Source organism: Protopterus annectens, chromosome 2.part0 (assembly GCF_019279795.1).
Source record: "Protopterus annectens isolate FY-2018-M chromosome 2.part0, PAN1.0, whole genome shotgun sequence".
Lineage (NCBI taxonomy): Eukaryota > Metazoa > Chordata > Ceratodontiformes > Protopteridae > Protopterus > Protopterus annectens.
This window is the reverse complement of record NC_056728.1, coordinates 8,688,570-8,700,613: the sequence shown is the minus strand read 5'-3', so window position 1 is coordinate 8,700,613 and position 12,044 is coordinate 8,688,570.

Genomic DNA, 12,044 nt, shown 5'->3' with positions numbered 1-12,044 from the left:
TTGGCTAAATCAACAGAATCAGTGTAAAAGGTACCATTAAGTACAAATTTGGAGCAAACCTGAGCTTTGCCATGGAGGTTCCTAACATAACTGAAGAAGGCTTTGTGGTTTCTCTTTGTTTCAGAGGCTAGTTTAAATTCATAATTGGCTTTGGAAGTTTTCACTAGTGATCTAATTTGCTTGTTGAGGCTGAGGAGGGAGTTTTTCCAATTTGGAATTTGTTGCTTTTTACCCTTGGACAACAGTTTCATCCTTTTGTTGTAAACCCTGTTGATAGAGTATGTCCACCAGACAGGTTTGTGTTTCCTTGAGAAGCAGGTTTTAGTTCTGTTGGATATGGTTGAATCCATGCACTTGTACAGGTGCTTGTATATTGCATTGGCATACTGTTCAGCATAGTTGTCTCATTCTCTGAGGGGGGTAGTGGTGTGAAGCTACTGATACCCTCCCTTAGGAGGTTGCAGTCAGCATTTGAGAAGTTGTTTAGCCTGGTTACAGCTGGGAGGTGGTGGGGGGGGGGTGGTGCGACAGAAACTTTGAATGAGCCAGACTGATGATCTAATCTCACCAGGGAAGAACATATGGAAGTGGTGCCGCGGTTACCCATGTTGGTGAGAACCAAGTCCAGAATTTTATCTCCCCTTGTGGGAGATGAAATAAGCTGGTCTAGTGTGTTAGAATTGATGAAGTCAAGGAATCATTGGTTGAGTGCATTAGTGCAGAGATAGTTTACCCAGTCTATGGTGGGGTAGTCGAAGTTACCAAAGATCAGGGTGCTAGGGGGTACCTTGATGGAGTCAAGTAGGTCTGGGTAGGAGGAGTGGGTGTCCTGAGTCATGTAGGAGGGTCTATAGCTGGCTTGGATGGGTGTCTTGCCAACTGTCAGTTGCACCTGAAATAATTCCAGTGTGCCATGCTGGAAAACCAGTCTGGAGGTGTGCCTGTCCTTAATGAAGATAGAGACTCCACCACCCTTAGTCTTCCTGACCACATTCTGGGGTCAGAATGTGTGGAATGAGGTATAGCCTGGTAAGGCAGGGGTGCTGTCCACAGCCCTAAACCAAGTTTCCGTGACCGCACAGACATCGGCATCTTCCAGTGTGAGGAAAGCTTCCAGTGAGTGCATTTACAGGTTAAGGCTCCAAGCATTAAGCCGCATGACCTCCAATTTGCTTTTTGACAGATTTTTTATGTTGGAAGATTTGTCTTTGGGACGTAGCCTAAAAAAGGCACAACGGGGAAGGCAAGAGCCTTGGCCAGGATCCGGAATCCTAGGGGTGACAGGTGGAGGTCATCTCTGACAAAGCATTAAGGCCTGTCAACCATGTCATCCCAGACAGGCATATACTAGATCCTCACTTGGAAAGACACCAGAAACTAAGCCAATTGTTGAAGTCAATTATTATTTGTTGGTATTGTGGTATCATATTTGGTGAAGGTAGGATGCTGCTTAGGGCTAGGGTCATACCTGCCTGGAACACATACTTTGAGAGCTCAGTCATGTCTCTCTTCATATAGTCCAGGGAGGTTCATCTCAAGTCATTCACACCAACATGGACAATGACAGAGTCATACTTGCTCCTGTTGTGGAGAGATTTAAGTGCATGCGTGATATGGCGGATTCTGGCACCTGACAGACAAGTGACCGTGACTTTCTCCTTGTCAAGCCTGGTGAGGGGGACATTGGTGTGTCTCACAATTGAGTCACCAATGACTAGTCTGTTTGGTTTATTGTTAAGCCTTATGGGCTGCGTTTGTGATATATTGGTGTGTTGTCTGCTGTGTGTGATGTGTTTGGTGTTGTGTGTAGAATGTTTGTGAGTGTGTTTTGGATTTCCCTGCTGTTTAGATAAGTTTTTATTGAGGACCTCTGCGTAGGTGGGTGGGTGTTGTGCTTGGCTATGTGATGTGGGTGGTGTGGTGGTTGTGCTGGCAATCTCTTCTTTGCTAGGAGTTCTGACTGTGGTGCGAGAGGGCATGGATTCCAGGTTACTGATTTAGATGCATTTCTCGCAAGTAGGAGAATTATGTGCTAGGAGAAGAGAGCTGTTAGTGAACATAAAGCAGTTGCTACACTGTCTCATTATGCCCATGTTGACCAGGCTGGCAGGAGAAACTGATGGGAATTGTCCAGACATAGTGTTCTGAATACTTGGGCGGACTTATGGAGAGAGGATTTTGATAAGGGTTTGTCCACAAGAGTGTAGTCCACAAAAACCTTCTTAAATGTAAAATAAGTGGCCTGAGCACAAGTGGTAAAACCAAAACTAAGATACTTAAAATAGCAGATTAAAGGCTACTAACAAGCAGTAATAAATGCAGTAGAATAAGAGCACTTGAACACTTAAGAGCACAAAGCAAAGCAAAATAAGCTAATATAGTAGGTAGAACACAGTCACAATAAGAGCAGCTGAATAAAGTGTAAAACATTTTTTTTCTTGTTAAGTGGAGAGGGAGGAAACACGATAATTCAAGATTAAGAAACTAAGGGATTTGGCCTTCCCAAATGCTCTGTCTGTACACAGTAGACAGAGCTGATGAGATGGGACTGGTAAGAGTGTCCAAAATCAAACAAGCAAGGGGATAGCCCTTCCCAAATGATCTCACTGTATTTGGTTGAGTGAGCAAAATTATATGGGGCTGGGAGGAGTGTCCAAAGACAAATTTACAGCAGGGGCGGGCAATTCCAAAGCTGCCAAGTTTAAGAATACACCAACACTAGGGCAGGAGGGTAGGAAAAACAAACAAAATGCAACACTATTCAACAAAACAAATAAATAAATGCAGTACAGTTTTGTTAACTATCACTGAAACAGAACAAGTGCAGAAAAGCATACTTATATCCACTATGTATATCCAGATGGTTGTAGAATCAGTCACAGCCAGCTAAACAGCTCTGCTACTGAGCACAAATACACAGAATGTAACTATACCAGTAGTATAAAACAAAAATAGACTCCCAGGCTATCAGATAAACACAAAACTTCACAGAGTGCAAATCAACCCCCCACTATGAAACCAGCTGGCTTACAGCTCAAGTGCTGAACTAACCCTGAGAAACAACCTGCAGAGAAATATTGATATTCTCTATTCTACCACTATTCTTTCTTCCTTACCTGACAGTCATTTTACTCCATAAACCCCCCCCCCCCATGTGTTGGCTGTCAGCACATGTAACATTTATGAGTCTCTTGCCTCCAAACCCTAGCTGATTTCAGCTTTCAAGATGACATGTATCAATGACTCTAGTGTGTAAGATTGTTGAAAGGCAAAACCTAAGGATCAAATTGAACTCTTTTGAGTTTAAGGACTCCTGATACAAACACATGTAAACTATATTACATAAAATGCAAGAATACATTTTCTACACTAATTACAGATGTAATCTGTAATTAGATCTCATAATCTGATGCTCACTTTAATTAATTTTTTTTTTGTTTTTACTTCTTTTTTTTGTGACAAACATTAACTAATGGTGCTATAAGGGGGGTCAGTTGAGACTCACTAAAATAATACTTCTATCAGTCCTGTTATCGTATTTTAAACAGTACAACAGTTCCTAATGTACTAAGTTAATATTGTCATTAAAGTCTGTAATATAAGTGTGGGAAGTACATTGTAGTTCTGGTTGAGATATTAGAAGCTGCATATGAAGTTGATTAACGGAAACCAGTGAAATGCCACCAGAATGATATGTGGGATAGATGGAAAAGTAAGACCAGAGAGTTTAGGTAAGAAGAAAGTGGGAAACATGTGGCCAGAGAGGGAGAGAGAGAGAGAGAGAGAGAGAGAGAGAGAGACATATGCCCAGAGAGGGAAATGTGTGATCAAAGAGAAAAAGATATGACCAGGGAGGAAAAAGAATGGCCAGAGGAGGAATGTATTACAGAAAAGGAAAGGTATGACTAAAGAGGAAAAGGTATGACCAGAGAGGGATACACATGACCAGTGAGGAAAATGTATGACCAGAGAGGGGAAAGACACGACTAGAAAGGCAAAGATATAACCAGAGAGGAAATAGTATGACCAAAGAGGGAAACGTGATGAGAGAGAAAGATGTGTGATCATAGAGAAAAAGGTATGACCAGAGAGAAAAACAAATGAGCGTAGAAGAAAAGGAATGACCAGAGAGGAAAATGTATGACCAATAAAGGAACTGTACAACTAGAGAGGGAAAGGTATGACCAGAGAAGGGAAAGATATGATGAGAAAGATGAAAGATAAGAACAGAGAGGGAAATGTATGACCAGAGAGGAAAATGTATGACCAGGGAGAAAAAGGTATAACTAGAGAGGGAAAAGTATGTCCAAGGAAGGAAAGATAAAACAGGAAGGGAAAGGTATGATAAGGAATTAAAAGTGCTAGAGCACTTCCTACTTGAGACTAGAGGAGCCATGGAAGAGATAAGATGCCTAAGAACATATTAGGTAGCTGTGAAGGGGTCATTTTGAAATGGAAGGACACAGAGGGAGGAGGGGGAGATGGCAAAGCAGTCAAAATTTAGAGGAAACCTTCTCCTTGGATCTAAGTTGTGCTACAAAGGAATGATTTTTGACTCACAGATGGGACTACGAAAATGGATGCTGGAGAAAGAATTCACAAAGGCAGTCAAAGGGTACGTGTACAGTAAGAGTGAGGGGAAAGCAGGGGTTGAGGGGATGTACAATATTAAGTAATCTTTAAAGACATAATAAAAAGGGTTAATGTCTTCTGCTGTCAAGCAGAGGGAATGAAATGGAATTGTAGTTATATGTCTCATTGGACAGGAAGCTTGCTGTTAGTATTTGTGTACCTACCCTCCAGAACATAGTGCGTCCAGCATAAAACTTCCAACACCTGCCTATCATTCCATCTTTGAGATACTTATACACGCACTATCTTTTGAAACCTTCTTGCATGAATATTCTCAAAGTAAAGTACCTATAGTTATAAGGACAACTGTGCAATAACGATACATTAACACTCAGCTTACTGCACCTAAATAGTATAGACTGTCTGCGTAATAAAGCATATGACCAACTATTTTTTTTAGCTCAGATGGACCCTTATGTTTAATTTGAAAAAAACTATGTAGAGCTTCATACTCTACAATTCATTATTGACTCTTTGTTACCTTATATACAGACATTTAGTAGTGATTGTAACAGAGTCACTTCAGTTAAACCTTAACCTGATAAAACACATAAAATAAGCATGATATATATTTTCAAACTGCAACCATGTACACAGCTTATTCAGAAGGAAAGGTAGCCAGCCAGTCAGGAGGACAGACAGAGAAGGAGATAGATAGATAGACAAACAAACAGACAGATAGATTGAAAAGATAGAAAGCTATGTTTATCAAAATTTATGTACCACCGAATCAATTACACCATTGTATTTTGTGTGGAATAATTTACATCAGATTTGTTACTGTTATGAGCAGAACTTTCAAATTGCTTTGACATGTATTGGAAGGCATTACTCAGTCCTAAGTTTTGCATTTCTCTGTGTAAAATACGTTAGCATAAAACCACAGCAATCAGTGGTTTGGGTACTGTACTGGGGTCGACAATATACAGCCCCAGGGTGTAAATGCATGTGTGAATTTAGTCAAGCCTGATCGTATATGTACACAGCATTTAAACAATGTTCTTTCAAAGCACCCCGCAATTCCTTTTTGATTGGTCTTTTTTTCTGTCCAGTCACTATGTACCAGAAATGTTTTTGTCTAATTTCAGAATTATTCAGCATTCCATTCTATGTGGCACCACCTTCCAAGGTAAAATAAAATGCTTCCCTAGTGAAAACTAGTGATTTTTCTCCCTGCTCTTCCTATATATATATATATATATATATATATATATATATATATATATATATATATATATATATATATATATATATATATATATATATATATGGGTCTACTGCTTTTCATCGAATACCACGAAAACGTGCTATGTCCTCCACTGTCGTGCGGTAGTTACGGACCTTAGGGTTAGGGTGCGGGTCATTGTAAGGGGATAGCCCTACTAGCTATCCCCTTACAATGACCTGCGCCCTAACCCTAAGGTCCGTGACTACCGCACCACAGTGGAGGACAGGCTATCCTCCACTGTGGTGCGATAGTCATGGACCTTAGGATTAGGGTGCGGGTCATGGTAAGGGGATAGCCCTTCTAGCTATCCTCTTACCATGACCCGCGCCCTAACCCTAAGGTCCGTAACTACTGCCCTAAACATTAGTAGTAGTCCATTCACTGAAGCGGGTTTTGCAAAAGTGCACTTTCGATTAAGTGCACTTTCGCGTAACCCAGGGTCTACTGTGTGAGTTAGAAGAAGTGTATTTTCGAACTTATACAGTAGACCCGTATATATATATATATATATATATATATATATATATATATATATATATATTCTGACTCAACAGGCTGTTTCTTTTTTTCTTTTGACTAGTGATTTTTCTCCCTGCTCTTCCTTATATATATAATATATATATATATATATATATATATATATATATATATATATATATATATATATTTTCTGACTCAACAGTGTGTGTCCGCTGTTCTAATATCAAAAAACTGGGGCTAGCTCTGGGGGGCTTAGTCAGTTTTCCTAAAGTACAATCCATTTCCATAACTTTAATTGTTTTAATGGTGCATTCACACAGTTCATTACCTCGATACATTCTTAGATATTCTAAGACTATCAAGTGTTTTGACCATTTGGACTTTATCGGTATCATCTCTCATGCAGCACCCCCTTTCCACAGGAGGGCCACATACCATGCTTTTCAAGTATACATCATTATGAGAAATGTTTCTGATTTTCACTAAATAAATACATATTCTGTCACACATTTAGTGTTAATGTTTCAAATGATATCCATGCTAAGTTATACTGAATCATATTAATTAATCAAAAGAATGTTTTATAATATAAAGAAACATAATCATCTAAATGGAAAGCTGATGGCTATCCATCCCAGAATAAATTTGTGAATACCCATGCTGTCATCTGAGAGATGCACTGCTTAACATGCTGGAAAAGTTCATTCCGGAGGTTTGCAAGGCATTGAGTTATAAACCTATCTCTCCATGTTGTTATTTAAGTCCCTCATACTAGTTCTGTGGGATCCATTGCTAAAGGTTTGACAAACAATCTCCCCCAAGAAGTCTTAAGACAGTGAACAAAAGAGATAGAGTTTCCAGACTCTAAACTGATCACAAACTCCAGTTTGTAGTCTTCTTCAGACTTTGTTATTCAAAAGTCTTGGCTCTCTGCTTGCACATCTGAGAAGTAAAGGCCAAAATGGAGAGGTCCCAGCACATGCCCTGAGTAACCTCGCTGGTCACTTTCATACTTGAGGCAACTGCCACTTACATTGTGTAGTTTCTGCCTTTCAATAAGTTTGCTATCCATTTTGCCACATACAGGTTGATGTTTAAAGTGTTTAGCTTGTGTGTGTGTGTGTGTGTGTGTGTGTGTGTGTGTGTGTGTGTGTGTCTGTGTGTGTATAATGGTTAAGGTGTTTACCTTACATACCCAAGGTACAGGGTTTGATTCTTGTGTGGGGTAACTGGCTAGGCTTAAAATAGCGCACAGGGGCAGTTAGCCAAGTACTAATCTATGAACCTATGATTCTTGATTGCTCTGTATATGAAACTTGTATGATTCAGCTCTAGAAATCTGCTAGCCCTTTCACTGTCAGTAGGAAAAGGTATTAGAAAACAGTGAAAAATATACAAAATAAAATGAGTATTCACTTCCCTGTTCCGCTATCTCACTTTGTCAGACTATGAGATTTGTCAATTTGATACATGAGTCTTTAAAGAAAACCTGAAAGATGTTCTGAAGGTGCTGATAAGTAACCAGAAAAGAATCCTATTTGTATTAAAAATAAGTAAATAATAAACAAATTAACATTTAGCTTTGGTTCCATGATGTTACAGTAAGGTATAGATGTCTTTCTCTATGTCATGGACATGTACACACATCCTGTGAATTGACAACACAAGCATAACCTACCTTCTTCCTCTCCTAATTTTTTTTTTTTTTTTTTTTTTTGCAACCCAAAATTAAGGGGGGGGATTCAAAAGGTTAATACAACAATGTGTATGTAAATAAACTTACTATAATCTGTTTGAGTGAATAGACAGCACAAAAAAATGTAGTAGGGATGTTCTTGAATGCAGATTGTGTACACTTAGTGTAGGCATTCATGAATGCAACCCCTGTTTAGAAGGAAAGTTGGTATATTGTGTGTGCAAGAGACCAGGTGGAAGGGGAGTAAGGCTAGGTGTATCGAAGGTGGGTTCAAATTGTTTTATCGTGGTGTGGATGGGAGGAGAAATGGCGCAGGAGTTATTCTGAAGAAACAGTATGCTGAGAGTGTTTTGGAGGTGAAAAGAGTGTCGGATAGAGTGATGTTTATGAAGCTGGAAATTGATGGTGTAATGATGAATGTTGTTAGTTCGTATGCTCCACAAGTTGGGTGTGCAATGGATGAGAAAGAAAATTTTGGAGTGAATTGGATGAAGTGGTGATGACTGTACCCAAGGATGAGAGAGTGGTGATTGGAGCAGATTTCAATGGGCATGTTGGTGAAGGAAACAGAGGGGATGAGGAAGTGATGGGTAGGTATGGTGTTAAACAAAGGAATGCAGAAGGTCAGATGGTAGTGGATTTTGTGAAAAGGATGGACATGGCTGTGGTGAATACGTATTTTAACAAGAGGGAGGAGCATAGGGTGGCATACAAGAGTGGAGGAAGATGCACACAGGTGGATTATATCTTATGTAGGAGGGCCAGTTTGAAGGAGATTGGAGACTGTAAAGTGGTGACTGGAGAAAGTGTCGTTAGGCAGCATAGGATAGTGGTTTGTAGGATGATGTTGGTTATCAAGAAGAGGAGGAGGAGTGTGAGGGCAGCACCAAGGATCAAGTGGTGGAAATTGAAAAGGGTAATTGTGAGGTGGAGTTCAGGGATGAGTTAAGGCAGGCACTGGGTGGCAGTGAAGAGTTACCAAATAGCTGGGTAACTACAGCAGAGCTAGTAAGGGAGATGGCTAGAAAGGTGCTTGGTATCACATCTGGACAGAGGAAGGACGACAAGGAGACATGGTGGTGGAATGAGGAAGTACAGGAGAGTATACACAGAAAGAGGTTGGCAAAGAAGAAGTGGGATTGTCAGAGAGATGAAGAAAGTAGACAGGAGTATAAGGAGATGAGGTGCATGGCAATGAGAGAGGTGGCAAAGGCGAAGGATAAGGCATATAAAGAGTTGTATGAAAGGTTGGACACTAAGGAGAGAGAAAAGTACCTGTACCGATTGGCTAGACAGAGGGACCGAGCTAGGAAAGATGTGCAGCAGGTAAAGGTGATAAAGGATAATGAGGGAAACATACTCACAAGTGAGGAGAGTGTGTTGAGGAGATGGAAAGAGTACTTTGAGGGGTTGATGAATGAAGAGAATGAGAGGGAGAGAAGGTTGGATGATGTAGGGATAGTAAATCATGAAGTACAATGAATTAGCAAGGAGGAAGTAAGGATAGCTATGAAGAGAATGAAGAATGGAAAGGCTGTTGGCCCAGATGACATACCTGTGGAAGCATGGAGGTGTTTAAGTGAAATGGCAGTAGAGTTTTTAACCAGATTGTTTAATGAAATCTTGGAAAGTGAGAGGATGCCTGAGGAATGGAGAAAAGGTGTTTTGGTACCAATTTTTTAAGAATAAGGGTGATGTGCAGAGCTGTAGAAACTACAGAGGGATAAAATTGATCAGTCACAGCATGAAGTTATGGGAAACAGTAGTGGAAGCAAGGTTAAGAAGGGACGTGATGATTAGTGATCAGCAGTATGGTTTCATGCCAGGAAAGAGCACTACAGATGCGATCTTTGCTCTGAGAGTGTTGATGGAGAAGTACAGAGAATGTTGGAAGGAGTTGCATTGTATTTTTGTAGACTTAAAGAAAGTATATGACAGGGGGCCTAGAGAGGAGTTGTAGTATTGTATGAGGAAGTCAGGAGTGTCAGAAAAGTATGTAAGAGTGGTACAGGATATGTACGAAGGTAGTGTAACAGCGGTGAGGTCTGGGTGAGAGTGACGGATGCGTTTAAGGTGGAGGTGGGGTTACATCAAGGATCAGCTCTGAGCCCTTTCTTATTTGCAATGGTGATGGACTGGTTGACAGACGAGATCAGACAGGAGTCCCCGTGGACTATGATGTTTACAGATGACATTGTGATCTGTAGTGAGAGTAGGGAACAGGTGGAGGGAGACCCTGGAGAGATGGAGATATGCTCTAGAGAGAGAATGAAGGTCAGCAGGACTAAGACAGAATATATGTGTGTGAATGAGAGGGAGGATAGAGGAATGGTGAGGATGCAAGGAGTAGAGGTGGCGAAGGTGGATGAATTTAAATACTTGGGGTCAATAGTTCAGAGTAATGGTGAGTGTGGAAGAGAGCAAAAACCAAAAAACACTACCCCAGGGTAAAGTATCACCTAACAAAAAATATAAGTCCAAACCAAATAAGAGGAAGATACACCACGACAATCAAAGAAAACCAGATGAGAGGCAGTAATAAATCCCAGGAAAGATGCTAAAAAACATCCTTTTATTAAAAGTAGTAAGCGCTTTCACGTTTCTCAGGACGCTTCATCAGACTTAATATCAACACATACTTTCAAAAATGCTTATATAACTGTCATGCACCTATAAGAATATAGTATCAAATGCATGACAATAAGGAACAATACTATTGGTGCAAAACAGGAGCAAAATACTTCAACTGTACAAAATGTATTAAAACACATAGCTGTAACAGCCAATGTACAAAAAACATATATATAAATAACATTCAAATTTATACTGAATAAAATAACATAGTAACAACTACATCATAAAAATATATTAGCGTCTAAATGGTTTATCTACTAAAAAAGGTCTCAATGAAAATATATCATTGAGGCCATGTCCCTTATCGGCTGCCAATTTAATAATCCATTTAGCTTCCTCCTTCTCGGTACCATTTCGAATACTTCCTAATCTCTCTGTAGCATATATATGTTCCAAAACCATAAAGTTAAAGACATGTGTCATATCATGTTGCAAAACATGATTAGCCAAAGCATTGGTCTCATTCTCTCTATGGATAGCATAAACATGCTCCCTGATCCATTCCCTAAGTGTCCTATTGGAGTGTGGAAGAGAGGTGAAGAAGAGAGTACAGGCAGGATGGAGTGGGTGGAGAAGAATGTCAGGAGTGATTTGTGACAGATGAGTACCTGTTAAGAGTGAAAGGGAAGGTCTACAAGAGGGTAGTGAGACCAGCTATGTTATATGGGTTGGAGACAGTGGCATTGACAAAAAGGCTGGAGTTTGAGCTGGATGTGGCAGAATTAAAGATGTTAAGATTTGCACTGGGTGTGATGAGGGTGGACAGGATTAGGAATAAGTATATCAGAGGGTCAGCCCAGGTTGGAAGGTTTGGAGACAAAGCCAGAGAGGCCCGATTACGTTGGTTTGGGCATGTGCTGAGGAGGGATGCAGAGTATATTGGGAAAAAGATGCTAAGGATGAAGCTACCAGGTAACAGGAAAAGAGGAAGGCCTAAGATAAGGTTTATGGATGTGGTGAGAGAGGACATGCAGGTGGTTGGTGTGACAGAGCAAGATGCAGAGGACAGGAAGAAATGGAAACAGGTGATCTGCTGTGGCGACCCCCTAACGGGAACAGACAAAAGAAGAAGATTCAGTTGAATCTGATAATCAGGTGAGAATCTAGAGAACCAAAATAATTTTAGTAGTGACCCAAGGAGATAAAAGCGCCAGCACACAGCAGAAGTAAGTTTAGCAGCATCACATATGAGAATAATTTAGCCAAGTACAGCGCAATCAACAAAAATCAAACTAAAAAGGCAAAAATGTGATTGGAAATTAGGTTACTTGATACATGCGTAGTCCCTACTGAGCCATAATCAGGAAATATGAGAGGACTAGGGGGTGCTGAGGGTTAGGAAGACATATTGAGGAGGGAAGTTTTGAAGTTTGC